A 14851-nucleotide genomic window follows, 5' to 3' on the forward strand; every position below is an offset into this window, starting at 1 on the left:
TCAAAGCAGCATTAACTAAAAAAAAAAAATCTATTTGACTTTTAGGACATATAATAATATCCACACACAAACAAAATCAGCATAACCACATACAAGCACTCTTTGAATTATGAAAATACATGGACATACTTTCATATGATCTCAGCACCTTGGAGCTGGGAGAAGCACAGAAGCTTTTGCTATAGCCAGAGTGCTTCCTTCTTCTATGCTACTTCCCATCTCCAAAATTTTGATAATATTGTACACTCATGAGGGACATCTACTCAATCTTACAGCATTGTCAATCAAACTGGATGAATTAGGCAAGTGAAGACAGACTGCCACATGCCATCCCAGGCCAATTTTACAGTCTAAAAGGCAGATTACATCTTTTTCAAAGTTTGCCCATGGTGTGATTTTCAGCATATCCCTCTTGTTTCTTCTAATTTCCATCTGCTCAGATCAGCTATTACTATAAACGCAGGTCCACAGAGGAATTCGCCAATGCAAATGCCTATATAATTGCCGTTCCTGGCAGTTACCTAAAAGTCTATCTATCTACCTGATAAATCCACAACATACAGATAACAGTCAAAAGAGAGGAAAAATTAGTCCAATTTAAAAGAAAAAGAAATTAAAAGGATAACAAAAAAATTTATCACCAAATTCATAGTATGTTCTATTTGATTAATTTCTACTTTTTATGGCATGCCTGCCATGAAACTCACTTAGCAGGACCACAGTCTGTCTCTTTTCAGGGTGAACTGTTACAGAACTAGAGATTTCCAGTTTAGAACCATAGTAATAAATCTGAGGCAAAAACTTTTTTCCTTTCCAGCAATGGTGGTGTGAGAAAGCAGACTGTCAATAAGTTCAAGCTGAAACGATGATTAGTTGACCAACAACCAACATTGCAAGTAACCCTTTTCCTATGTCCAACTATCAGTGTAGCTGATGCTGTACCAAAATAATTTCTATGAAGCCTAACTAGAGGCAAATATTTATACTATACATCTGAATATTTTTCTATACCACTAAATTGTTGGTGCAGACATATATTAACACAAATATGAGATACTGCAAGTGTGAAACAAAATCTGCAAAACATACCACTGAACACAGCATTTGCAACTAGGAGATGAGAGGGAAGACAGCTAAACCCAGCAACTAGATATTCTTGAGATTTCCCTAAAACACAGATTCAGGTCAAACACTTTCAATCATGCACTTATTTGTGTATCCAGATTGCTGGACTTTCAACATTCAAATCAAGCTGACTGCACAAGCTTCGTAGACATGGAAGAGCTGTAGGTCAAACAAGAAAGGCGTATCCTTGGGACCTCTGGACAGTAGTCAAAAAAGCTCCTTTGCCCAGGAAGTTTACTCATGTTTATCCAGGGACAGCCAACCTGATCCATAGCCGAAAGGGTGAATTCAATGCTGTTTGCTATAAAACCCTTATCTGAAGGCTCTGTGGATTTCCTGGTATGGGTATTTCAGGAAAAGTACTGTGTTCTGCCTCTGCTGGCAGTGTATGTACATTTAATTCTATTTTCCAGCAATTGCTGGCAGATATATTGGTTGTAGATTGGCCCTACACTTCCCAGTAAGGCTGCTTTCCCAGGACTGACTCCAGTGCCTTTTGAAACTACTCAGAGGTGTCCTCTTGCAACCTATAGATGCTGAATCAGACCCTTGAACTGAAGCTACCCGAAAATTGCCATGAGGGAGTTTGTTCTTCACTTTGAAGGAAGAGAAAATTTCCACGCATTTCTGCCTCTGAACTCTTTTGCAGTGCAGCCAACGTGAACAGCTTGGACTCTCCACCATCCATCAGGTGGGGAGATATTCCTTGAAGTGACTTTCCTGCTACCTGTCCTACATATATTACTGAGAAGAATCCATAGAGTGAAGTGTGGCTCTTCCCAGAAGGATCTTATTTCAAAGTCCAAAGAAACTCAGCATAGCATTTAATTAAACAAACAGCTGCTTGTATCCCTACGAGTACATGCAATAAATATAAAAGTGAAGGCAAAATAATTTTCATGAAAACCCCTCCACTTGTTACATAGAAAATGTACTCTAGAAATACTTGAATTCTACTGATCTCCATGTTGCTGTTCTTGTCAATAGAAACTTTACACATTGCAGGCAAGACGTACATTTAGTAGGGAGTGTAATTAATCACAGGTGCAGAGTCCTTTTAAGAGTAGTTTCTTCCCTTTCACTGGGAGTCCTGAAAAGAAGAAAAGAACATTTGTAGCATGAACAGTAGTTAAGGGGCTTCATGAAAGAATCCCTCTGTGAAATCTATGGCCTATATTACACAGAAAGGAAAGCTGGCTCTTTCTGGCCTTAAAATGTACAAGCCTCCAGAAAGTCACACTGGAGATTCTCCTTACAGTCACTGAGTTTTAACCTCATTGCCAGTTCTCCAGGAAAATGTTTCTTGACTTTGTGTTGAAAAGCTCTTCTTTGGGATAATACGACTGACATTTAAATGTACCCAGAAAGAAAAGAGCAAGGACTTTTATTTTCTGACTGAAGGTGTTAGTTGTGAGGCCAGCTTTCCTGGTATGTTTGCACTGCAAAGGAAAGATAAGTTCAGAAGAAGCTTTTAATACAGCAAGACCATGGTCCATGCACTTTATATTTTTGTTGGATGCATCTACATTAGCATTTTGTTTTGAATCAGAAGTGTGCTTTTAAAATGATGCTCTCGACCATCCCCACTTTACACACTTTGGTTCACATCACAAAGCAGTCTTGGAGTGCATGAACTAGATATCTTTTGGATGAAACTAAACTGAAATATGTGTTTCAGGAGTGCACCTACCAACCAAGGACCAGGCTAGAGTTATTGTAAAACCTCATGAAGCACCATGCACAGTGGATGTCGATTGAACTCCATAGATCCACTCCTAATGAGCTGTACTTTTTACTGTGTAGACCGGGCAAATCTTGGCACCAGTTTAGTGACAGCCAATCTGTAGGTCAGGAGTATAGCATCCATCCAAAGCCTAGGAAGGTTGGCTGTTGGACACAAGATGTATCCCCTTTTCCCTTGAAACACTCCACTACTGTTGATATATAGGACCAAATTTCCAGGACCTACCCTATACACCACCTGCCTAGACTGTACTAATGAGTTCCTGAATGAAGTATGTTCTTGCTTATCATGTCCATTTACTTCCAAAGCTCAGATCATGGCCTACTCTGGGGTATCTTAAGTAGATTGTGTAGATGGTATGAGTAGCTGATTTAGTGCATAGTGCACAGTGCTACTTTGACAGCTTTTGCTACAACCCTCAGAGCATACAATGCATGGCAGCTTTCTAGAGTCTGATCATCTTTTTGATAATCTTTCTCTTGTCAAAGAGGAACAACATCACAAAGTTTAATAACTCTGAGTATAAATGGAAAGAGAATGCATTCTTCATATATTAAATGGAAGGGCAACAGATTACTGCAGGCACCAAGAACAAGCAACCATCAACTAAAATAATTTCCTGCTAAAAAGGTTGAACCTTCAAAGGGTTAAGAGTAATGGAGAAGAAACAGGTGTATACGCTATCCAGCTAGTAAACAGTAAAGCAGAGGTTGGCTGCAGCAAACTGTGATCTTTTTTAATGAGTATTTGTTTTCAACTGCAATGAAACATTTATCATAAGTTTACTTATTTATCTGGGTTAGACTCACACATACTTTGTTATCCCTAAGTGGATGGTAGCAGCCAGGCAGTATTGCTCAGAACTTCAGTCCTGTAATAACACGACTTCTTGCAGGTTCACTTGTAATTGTACAGAAATATTCTAAAACCTTACTAATTTTTAGACTAGTACTGAACAGGAGAGTAGCAAACATTTTTAGTTTTTTTTCTCTCTCTCTTCCCTAGTAGGGCAGAGACAAATATATGCCTTATAGTATATGAAACACAGGTGTGACCTTACTCCACGTGTTCAGTCATGTGAAATAGCTACTGATCTTCTAATTCTAATCACTCCCTCAGACATTTAATCACAAAACTACAGAGCACTTCTAGTGCTTTTCTGGAAGATGAAGCTATTCTTTGCTTCACATATGATTGCACCTCCTTTTATACATACAGTTCAGGCATCAGAAAAAATCAATTTTCTCCATGAATGTCTGAAAATGTACCGAGCTTATCAGATAAATAACTCCTCTCCCTGTTTACCACTAACCTCCCAAACTAATGTGCATACGTACATCTCCACTATTACAGAAGGTACATCTCAGCATCGCAGAAATTTTAACAGTATCTCCGCAATGTTCAAAGTGCTATGACTCTCCTCTAAAGATGAGAAACTGAGGCAAGTTTCCAAGATTTTCTGCAACTGCTTCAGCTTTCTTGTAAACAATTTCAGCCCAGAGGTCATCATTATTAATTTGCCCTCCTGGGTTGATTAGGAAATTGTAAGTCTGGATCTACAGATACCTCTTAGCAGGAGGAGGTAGGAGAGGAAAACAAACCTAACAGCAAATGCTATGGTCTGATAAAAGTCTGATGTCTTCTAATTCTCAACACAGAAACTCCAGTCCCAAGGGCCCAAAGTTAATGCATCTTTTGTAGCTTTAGTTAGCTGTTATTTTACATATGACTTGCTGATCTCCTTGTTCCCTGGTGACACCAGACAGACATTTTAATGTCCTATTCTGTAATCAGTTTGCCAGTAGCAAGCTGACCCAGTGGCTCTGACCTTTCCCCCCTCCATTCCACACACACCCCCCATTTTCAAACATATTCTCTATTGCTGAGGTCTTTTTAAAAAACTTTTTAATATTTTTGTTTGTTTGTTTTATATCAAGACACATTTTTGTGGAAGGTCATTCCTTTCCTCACATGCAAGCAGCTTCTTAAAAGTACCTTTATACCTTTCAAATGGACACACCATTTTTTAATTTTCACATTAGTTTTCTGTTGAGAAGTATCTGTACACTTCCTCCTTTGTAAATAAACTAGGTGAAAAATGTCCCTAGGTCTCTGAAGGTGAGGCAAAAAAATTAATTCCTACCCACTCTGATTAACTTGTTTTGCAAAGCAGTTTTAGCAGATATCCCCTCTGGAAAAATTTCTTAATTGCTTCCTGAAGGCAGAATGCCCATGACTAGTTCTTGACATTATTAGGGAAATATTTTACTGTGATTTTTGGTGTTTTGCACACACTGTACTACTTAGAGGGAAACAACTCTCAATGCTCTTATTCATAATTTCCTGAAGTTTAATAATTAAGATGGAAAGAAGCAGTCAACTGCCAATTAACTTCATTTTCATGAGGTTCTTAAGCAATAAAAGCTCGCATTCTGGCACATGTGTCAAAAAATCCCCCAACTATGCAGGCCTTCTATCCCCAGAAGGTGAGAGATGTTATACTCCAGCAAATTCAAAGTTTTCATACAAGCATGAGGAGATATACATGTATATGTAAATATAAATACATATTTGCATTTATATGTATATATAAAGGGGGTGGTTTAAAGACAATTTAAAAAATCCTAGGTATAAGATATAAAAACATTACCCAGAATGTTGCATGTTGTATAATGCATATTTAGGAAAAAAAAAGCCCCACCAACTGATAGGAACTGAATAATGCCAAGAGATTTCTAAGTACAAAGAGCAAAGAGGGAAGCATCAATAACAAGATTTGTCTTTCATAAGTCTCTACCACCTGGCCTACTTACTGTTCTTAACAAATGGCAAAGTCAACTCAAGGAAACAGACATCATCAGGTTACTGTGACCTACTGAGTATATTACTTCTGCAGGTAGGAGCTAAACAGCAAAACTCTACACTTCACTGATCAGCTTCACAAGTAAGAATGAACTGCACTGGACGTAGCAGTAATTTTTTTCTCTTTCTGCCTTAGAAACAATCTATATATTTTTTCTATCCATACCAAAAAAAAAAAAATCTTATAAAAGAAGGTAAAATAAAGTGCAACAAAAAAAGATCTTGGGACTTTTAATGTCAACAGCAGCTCCAGTAATGAAACATTATCTTTTTAGACAGTATGTAGATAGAAGGACATGCTATGGTCTAGTGGTTCATTAAACTGTGATGAACTAAACCCACTGGGTATAACCACTGGGATGTAGTCTACTCTGCGTGTATGTGTTGTGCAGTAAATGACTGCACTAATGATGTATTACCTTGTATTGCACCTATATGGTTTAAAACAAGCATTTAAAGCAATGAAGATAAGTATTCTGGCCTCCCTCGCACTCAAAATGACAGACTGCCTATGCAGATTACAAGATGCTGTCACACTTAAGGAAAAAACACAGATCTGTGTCTGTAAAGTTATATCATTAAATCTGGTTTAAAGAGGTAACTGGAACATCAGGGGAAGATAGCAAATCATTTATAATTTATCAAAATACAGATTGTACATGTACTCACTACCCCTCTTCTGCTCTGGTCCTTTCTATTTCATAAAGTATTTTTATTCTCATCCTGCCTACTTTCATGTTCCACCTCCTATTGTCAGATGAAAACCACAGCAGACAAGAAGTGGATGGACTGTGTCAGACAAAGCAGAAAAAGTCACCACACAAGAGGAAAAATCATATGTCTTTATGAGAACTGGCAATAATGACAAAGATAGATTGGACAGAAAGCTGATTCAGTTGGGCTCAAGTGCCTTGTTCACTGAGAGAAGAGGCTTTCAACTCCCAGGATTTAGCTTTCTGCAGAACTTTTGTAGAAAAATTTTACAGAAAGATTTTATTTTTGGGTGGCCAACCACACTGTACCCAGCAGCTGCATGGTCACAAGTGCTGATCTGCAGCCAGGGTGTGGGTTAACCATTCCACCCTTGCTCTATTTAAACCTGTTAGGGGTTGGGAGGAGCCAGCCAGTTATAAAGTCACTGAAAGTTGGATTATATGCCAGAGTGCTCATCCTTAGAAAAAACATCCAAGCTAGATATTCCATGTTGCAGAAAGATGCTAGCAACTTAACACTTTGTATTGGGTGTATGTGTCAAGGTGTTGGCAGTGGGGGGGTGCTGCAGGGGTGGCCTCTGTGGGAAGACATCCGGAGCTGCCCCTGCATTGCACAGAGCAAGTTCCAGCCGGCTCCAAAATGGACCCACCACTAGCCAAAGATGAGCCCATCAGGGATGCTGGTGGCACCTCTTGATAATATATTTAAGAAAGGGTGAAAAACACTGCGCAACAGTTGTGAGAGAGGAGGGAGAATATGTGGGAGAAACAGATCTACAGACCCCAAGGTGAGTGAAGAAGGAGGGGGAGGAGGTGGTCCAGGTGCCAGAGCAGAGATTCCCCTGCAGCCCTTGGAGAAGACCGTGATGACACAGGTTGCTCCCCTTGCAGCTCATGGAGAACCATGGTAGAGCAGATATCCACACTGCAGCCTGTGGAGGACCCCATGCTGGAGCAGGTGGATGTGCCCTGAAAGAAGCTGCAGCCCACGGAGAGCCCACAGCTGTGGTCCATGGAGAGGAGCCTACACTGAAGCAGGTTTTCTGGCAGCACCTGTGGCCTGTGGGGGACTCACGCTGGAGCAGTTCATTCCTGAAGGACTGTACCCCATGGGAAGGACCCATGTTGGAGCAGTTTGTGAAGGAGTGTATCCCATGGGAGGGACCCCACACTGGAGTAGGGGAACAGTGTTATGAGGAAGGAGCAGCAGAGAAGACGCATTATGGACTGACCACAACCCCCATTCCCCGATCCCCCTGTGCTGCTCGAGGGGGAGAAGGAAGAAGAGTCAGGAGTGAAGTTGAACCTGGGAAGAAGGGGAGACAGAGGGAAGAGGTTTTTAGTTTTGTTTTTGTTTCTCACTATTCTACTCTATTTTTAACTGGCAAGAAATTAAATTAATTTTCCCCAAGTCAAGTTTCTTTTGCCCACGATGGTATTTGGTGAGCAATCTCCCTGTCCTTGTCTCGACCCATGAGCTTTCAATCTTATTTTCTATCGCTGTCCTGCTGAGGAGGGGCAGTGAGAGAGCAGCTGGGTGGGCACCTGACAGCCAGCCAAGGTTAAGCCAGTACACAATTTTATGTGGCTTCTGAGGGATCACAATAGTAACATCCATACTAAGAGTGACTACACTGTGTTACATCTGTTGCAGACGAGGCTCAGTGAAATAATAATCATTCTTGCATTAGCCAAGCTAATATGACAAATGAATCATAACTGCAAAGTAGCAATTGTGTATGTATTTTTTTCCAGGGGGCAAATTAAGAGATATCTCCTTTCAACCATTTTGCTAATAAATAAAACAGGGAGGTGGTATCAATTGCCACAGATCAAGGATACTTCATGTTCTTACTTCTGTAAATTAGCACTCATCAGTGTTCCCTTCCCTTGCTTTTTATTTTATTCCAGAGACGTTTCCGTAGCAACTAGGTCATGTGCCCAGTTTAATCTTCAAAGCTGTAGCATTACAGTGGATTCTTGCTGAAAGCAAAACAAACAAAAAAGGGCATTTTTATTTGCAACCTCTTAGATATAATGATAATGGGGATCTACAAAAGGATCTCTGACAGCGAGGCATGTGAAAGTTCACCATTTTTTTCAAATGGTGAACAATTGATTATGGACACCAACATGAAGGTCTGGAAGCAACTCACTTCTAGAATTTGTCCAACATAAGAAGCAGGACCACTCCAGACACCAGCAATATTTCTGGAGGTGGACAAGTGACCTGTCAATAGTCCTCCATAATCCCTTTCAACTGGGCAGTGTTCCCTTGTCACTGCTTCTTAATTTTTGAAAATTGGGCTGATATGATTGGAGAGAGAACCTCAACAATTTGAGCAAAGCAGGTATTTGTATTTCAGCAGTGTCCCCCATCCAAAACATTTACAGATGTACAGGATAAACAAGGTGAAAGGAGCCAAGCATTTTTCACTTTTAAACACAAGCTTAGACAACAAGAGAGTTTTTATAGGATTTCTGGTCATAAAGTTAACGTCTGAATACAAAACAAATAGTTTCTAACATGAGTTTTATATGGCAATGGAAACAATAAGCAACTTGATTCAAATGAGTGCACTCTCTCCTATGCTACCCCTGTGCAAACTAGTATCAACCTGCCAAAATTCAGAAAATTGCCACCTTATTCTCTTAAGCAGCCCAGCTTACATTATATGAGTGCCCTGACATCCCAGAGCACTGCCTTCCAGCACTAGCTAGGCAAGAGACAAAGCAAAAACTGTTTTTGTGCAGAATTCCCTCTCATATTCCTTATTCTATGAAGAACCCCACATTCTGTTTGCCTTATTTTCCATCAGTTGCCACCCACCCGAAAATAACATTTTATATTCTTTAGGTAAATTACAGAGCTTAACAATAGGGAGAAGATCGTCAACTTGATTCCAAGGAATGAGTGTCATGGAAGTAATAAAACAGCCTAAAATATTCATAGATAAATGCATAATTGGACTGGATGGAGTTTTTGCCTTTTTTTGGAGAAACTTTTATACTTCTTAATGGAATAAAGTGCAGTAACCAAAGCTCCTGGTTAAATCTTCCATTTCCAAAAATATTCCAATCAAATGCGAGTTCTTGTACCAGGACTTCCCAAGAAAAATTTGCAGGACTAAACGTATCATAGAATATTAATAACAGTCTAAAACACTGTGTGTGCAATCATGACTCTGTGGGAGGCTGAACTAATTAAACATGACATCATTCCAGTGCCTAATTAAAGTGAAATATTAAACTCATCTTTCATGTAAGAGAATGAGAAAGTGAATTGAGCTTAATGAAGAGGAAAAATTCTAAGAAATGAAAACATCTACAGAACTGGTATATCCTCTGTTAACAATATTTAGTGAAACAGCCCACTTCTGGTATATGTTCTCACTTTAATGTTTCATACCTAATACTGCACTGCATGCTGGCCTTTGGGAAATCCAGGTTCCAATTTTCTGTACATGATATTCAGCATCAAGTAGGAAAACCTGCAAAACCAGAAAATTTTATTTAACCCCACAAACACTAACCGTGAGTCCTTCATAATCCCTTTCAGCTATCCAAATCACATCATGGCCCAGATCATGGGCTTCATTAGTTTTAAGAAATACTTTTCATCCATTCTGTTTGAAATTAATTCTTACATAACTGGCAAACTAGATGTCAGCTCTGACTTCCTTCTCAAGCTTTTCTCACCTTTTCGCTATTATCAGGGGATCTCACTGGCTTTTTAATGAAGGATAACAAAAAAACAAAAACACCACCGATAAAATCTCGCTTCACTCCTTTCTTTTTTCCTTTGCCTTCCCTCCCCCTCCTTTTTGTTCCTTATCCTTTGCCACCCATGAAGACCTGATCATCTCTTGTCTTTCAACTCTTCTCACCTGGCTGAATTTTCCCCTCATATTGTAGCCCTCACCCCCCCTTTCTTTTCCATCTCCCCTTACCCTTTCTTTTACAGCATAAACATAAGCATACTCCATCCATCAATAAAAAATTGATTCCTAGTAGTTCTTACTAGACTTCAGTCGTCATTGTGATGAACATGCCACCATCAGTAGATGTCTTCAGTTCCTCCACGCTATTTCACTGATTACATGTGTTCCCCCTCGTGTTAAAATTGTTCTGTCTTGAACAGCACCACACAGGAAGAACCTGACCTGCTAAAATAACGTATTCAGCCCACAGCCTCATTCCTTGATATCCCACCCTGTGATCAATGTGTGCCTATCTGATACTTCGTGGCTGGCGTACAGCTAATTGCATCAGTCAGATGAAAGGACACAGATGGTCAAGCCACTTGATAGCTTTTGCTTGGGCATATCCAGACTGAATGCAGGACATAAATATGCATATATATAATTTCTCATTAAGAGACCAGTAAAGTACAATGGGAGTTAAAGCACTGGCACTGGCAGAAATGGATGGAAACTAGAAGAAATGGCAAATTAAGTAAAATAAGTGTGACAGATTGTACGATTCCCTTAAAACTGGATGGTGACTTCATGGGAACACTTTGACAGCATAAAACAAAGAAGATGCCAGAAATATTGTCTTCCTTAAACTACTAAAGGTCCTTGATCGAATTTATAGATAGCAGTAGCTCTTTCTGCAGCTATTTAACATTGCCACTTAAAAGAAAATGGCGGTGGCTGAAGAAGGTGAAAGAGGGTGGAGAGAGAGAAGGCATGAAAATGAGGTCAAAAATAATAAACAGGATGAAAAAGAAGCATGATAAGATGAGAACAAAATATAGTTTAATTTTAAAAAGGATAAAAGTTCTATTACAAATTCATTTTAAAATGTATTTTCATCTTGTTCCTCCTGTAACATTAGGAGATGGTAATGGACAACCATCAGGGATTTCAATTAATTTATTGGGCTTTGTCCGTTCTTACCTTCCTTGATGAAGAGGTATTGTTGCTGTGAGAGGCAGAAGCTTGAGACTAAAGCGACAAGCACAAAGACATCACTGCTTAAGGCCATTTGTTTTTAGTGCAGTACTTCTGTATTTATTGACTTTCCTCAGTAAATCTTTGTCAATGTAAAGCAAAAACTGATTAGTCCGTGCCATAAAAATACCTATGCGAGCTATAAAGTTGGAAACAGAGGACAACTCTGATTTTGACTATTGTTCCTGAGAAAATACAGAAACGTTCTAGGAGTTATTAAAGGCAAGACTTAGCTGGCATGCACGACAGAGATGGGCATCTGTGAGTGACCCAGAGGTACACATCTCTTGAACCAAAAAGTGAGCATCCTGTATTTAGCTAGGAACTTGAAAGCATATAGCTGGTCACACTGTAAAAAGTCCTGCTCTACCTTTCAAAAGTATCATTGTTTTACTATTCCTCAAACAACAAATTTCACAAACTTTATGTTCCCTTTTTGGAAATGAGACTGATAAATTGTGTTCCTGTATGCTCTTATAAATAATTTCGTTTTTTTCATCAGGGTATACACAAATACTTTTCTTTAAAGGTGTGATAGATAGATTTCCCTTTTCTCCAACCTTCCAGTAAAAATTTAACATAGGTTTGAAAAATATGTTAAAAAAATATGTTCTTTGAATATGTTCTTTGTCTTCAGTTTTCAACTAGAAACACCAAAATATTCAGCTTGTAAGTTAAACTGTTGAAAATGCTTGCGGAGGCAGTTGGTGAACAAAATGCTTAGTATTCAAAGGAATGTGTCAAATAACATTTTTTACTGTCTCTTATTGAGAAATGATGGGCAATATAACAGCTCAACTGTGTGATTATGTGCCCAGGTGACTCCATCTCCATTTTCCTTCTGTGTTGAATAGCAGTTAATATATTTTACTTACTCTTATTAGAGTATTTCAAACAATTGTATAACAATATGGGGAGGTTTGTACTTCATCTGTTGCTTAAGAGACAAGCAATTGCTAGCAGTTTTTCTTCATATGGTGTACTGTATTCATTAATGTGGAAAATGATGTAATGTTTAGGTTCAGTAACCTAGCAATGAACATCAAGATTATTTCAACATCTGAGTCTCTTTCCTGTATGCAGATATTAAAGATTGGTGGCAGTGAAACAGGAATGAATTGTAGGACACAAAGGAATGTAAGGTACCATGAAGGCCCGCCTTACTGATGACCAAGCTAGTCTGGATACTGGAAGCATTAAATGGAAAAAGCAGCCCTGGAGGCAGCTAAAAGTTGCTATTGTGGCTAAGAAGCGAAGGTACATGTCCTGCTTTCTTTGCAACTGTTAAGCACAGGTTTATTCCAGTAGCTGCTGAACTTCAACAGGTCTGATCTGCTTTCAAGACTTTCAAAACCTTTGGTCTGGGTAGCAAAACAAACATGATTTCTGCTTCGGTCATTAAAAACACATCGGTTCTGCCACACAACAATCCTTCTGTACTCATGGGGAAAAAAGGCAGGCTTTATACCAGATGAACTTTGTGATTGCCTTCCATTGATGTCAATTCCTTTACAAATGAAACTGATTATTGGTTTGTTTTCTAGCAGGGATCTGTTTACATTACATTACATTACATTACATTTACATTCATAATTATACCTCCTGAGGTATCAATTCGTGATGGGTCCTTTTTCCTACCATTTTTGATCTGACCACAGCAAGCTTTTGGTAGGGGAGATGCTTACAGGCTACAGGATAGTCCATAAGCTTTCCCATGAATTTATGTTTATTTCTTTTCTGACATTTGAATATGAAAGTCACTCTTCAAAGTGTCAAAAGAAATCACATAGGTGTTCTAGGGATGTGTCCAGATCACCACCAAAGCACTAATGGCATTAGAAATGCGTGGCACCAGGTAGGGATGAGATACAAGAAAATTGATCTGCCCTATGAGCTTGACCATCTCTAGATATGATTCGCTGTGTTGGCATATCATATTGAGAATGTTTCACTCTACCAATGACCCAAATCATCTGTTTTGGTTACCAGTCAGCTAAATTTGTCCTTCAGTTCAAATAAAAGCAGCGTCTGCTGATACATATAAGGGTGCAAATTCTTCTCACTGAACATGGGGGGTTTCAGGAGTTTGTTGCACTTTGTGAAAAGCATTTTGGAAATCGCATACAACAATTTTAAAATAGTATTATTTAAGATGAAAAGTGACCTCAGCTCAAGAAAAGTTATTGTGGTCCCTTGTGCATCTGCATTAAGCCATAGTCTTTGATTATGTGATTATATCCTATTTTTCTTCATAGAATCACTACCTAATTCTGTACACAAGTTAAATGCACAAGGAAAAAGAATTAAGGCCTGGATGGATAACTATTGAACAAGGTATTTTTGCAACTCTGGAATATCTTAATTTGACACTTACATAAAATTCTTCTAAATCTTTTAAAAATTAGATAAACAACAATTTTCTTTGTTTTGACTGAAAGACTTGCAGTGATGCTGCAGCTGTATGACAGAAGTTTGGCAACGAAGTGTGAGGGAGGACCTTTCTGGTTCCACGGGTTTCACACAGAGTGTTATGAACAGTCACTGCTAAATTAATTAATGTGGGCACACAGTTCTGCTAAAAATAAGGGGGACAATCACAGCCAGTGTAGAAAAGAACAGAATTCCCTTTCTCCTGATGAAGACAAGCATCACGTTATTATGAAACCAGTTGAGGTAAAGGGTAGAGTTTCTTAACTCCACTCAAGCATGTTGAAGAAGCTTTAATTATGGAAATAAATATGGAATATGGAAAATTTCTCAGGAGTCTTTCCTTTTGTTGGTCTGCAGAGTGGTGATTTTTCTCCTTAATCTCTGATTTAAACATGGTATTTAAGAAGTTCAGGGTTTCTTTTGAATGAGATTTCAGTGTAAACAGGTTGCCCCATCTTAAGACAACATACCAATATGGTGTACATAGTTATCAACACTGGGAGTCATGGAAAGAGCAGTTCCTATGAGAGGCATTCAGAACCACAGAAGCTCAGTACGGGAGCAGAAATTTCTCAAATCCTGAGATCTGGAATGTAACATAATTATAATAGAAGGAAAAGACTTTTTTTGGGGGGGGTTGTTTTTTGGTGTTAGGTTTGGTTTTTTCCAGAGGAGGGGTTAATTTTTTGCATAATTACTCCATTTCACATATTTCTTCTGATTGGAGATCCTACTTACCATCTTTTCCATTTCCGTATGTAGGTTGACAAAAAAAATCCTTCCAGCATGTTTGATCATATTTAGATGACTGCTACAGAAGCCCAGCCAGCATCTATTCACAACATTTACTCTGAACATCTGAGAAGTATTTAATACATTACTCTTGAGTTATTCTAAAACAGGTGAAAAATGTCACTTTGTCAAAACCGAGGCAATCCCAGAACAGCCAGAGTTAGGGCAGTTACATTGGACACTATGGTTTACAGGAGAAAGGCTCTCTCCAGTACCTCATTCTCAGGGGT

The sequence above is a fragment of the Aptenodytes forsteri genome, unplaced genomic scaffold (assembly GCF_000699145.1).
Source record: "Aptenodytes forsteri isolate BGI_AS27 unplaced genomic scaffold, ASM69914v1 Scaffold217, whole genome shotgun sequence".
Taxonomy (NCBI): Eukaryota; Metazoa; Chordata; class Aves; order Sphenisciformes; family Spheniscidae; genus Aptenodytes; species Aptenodytes forsteri.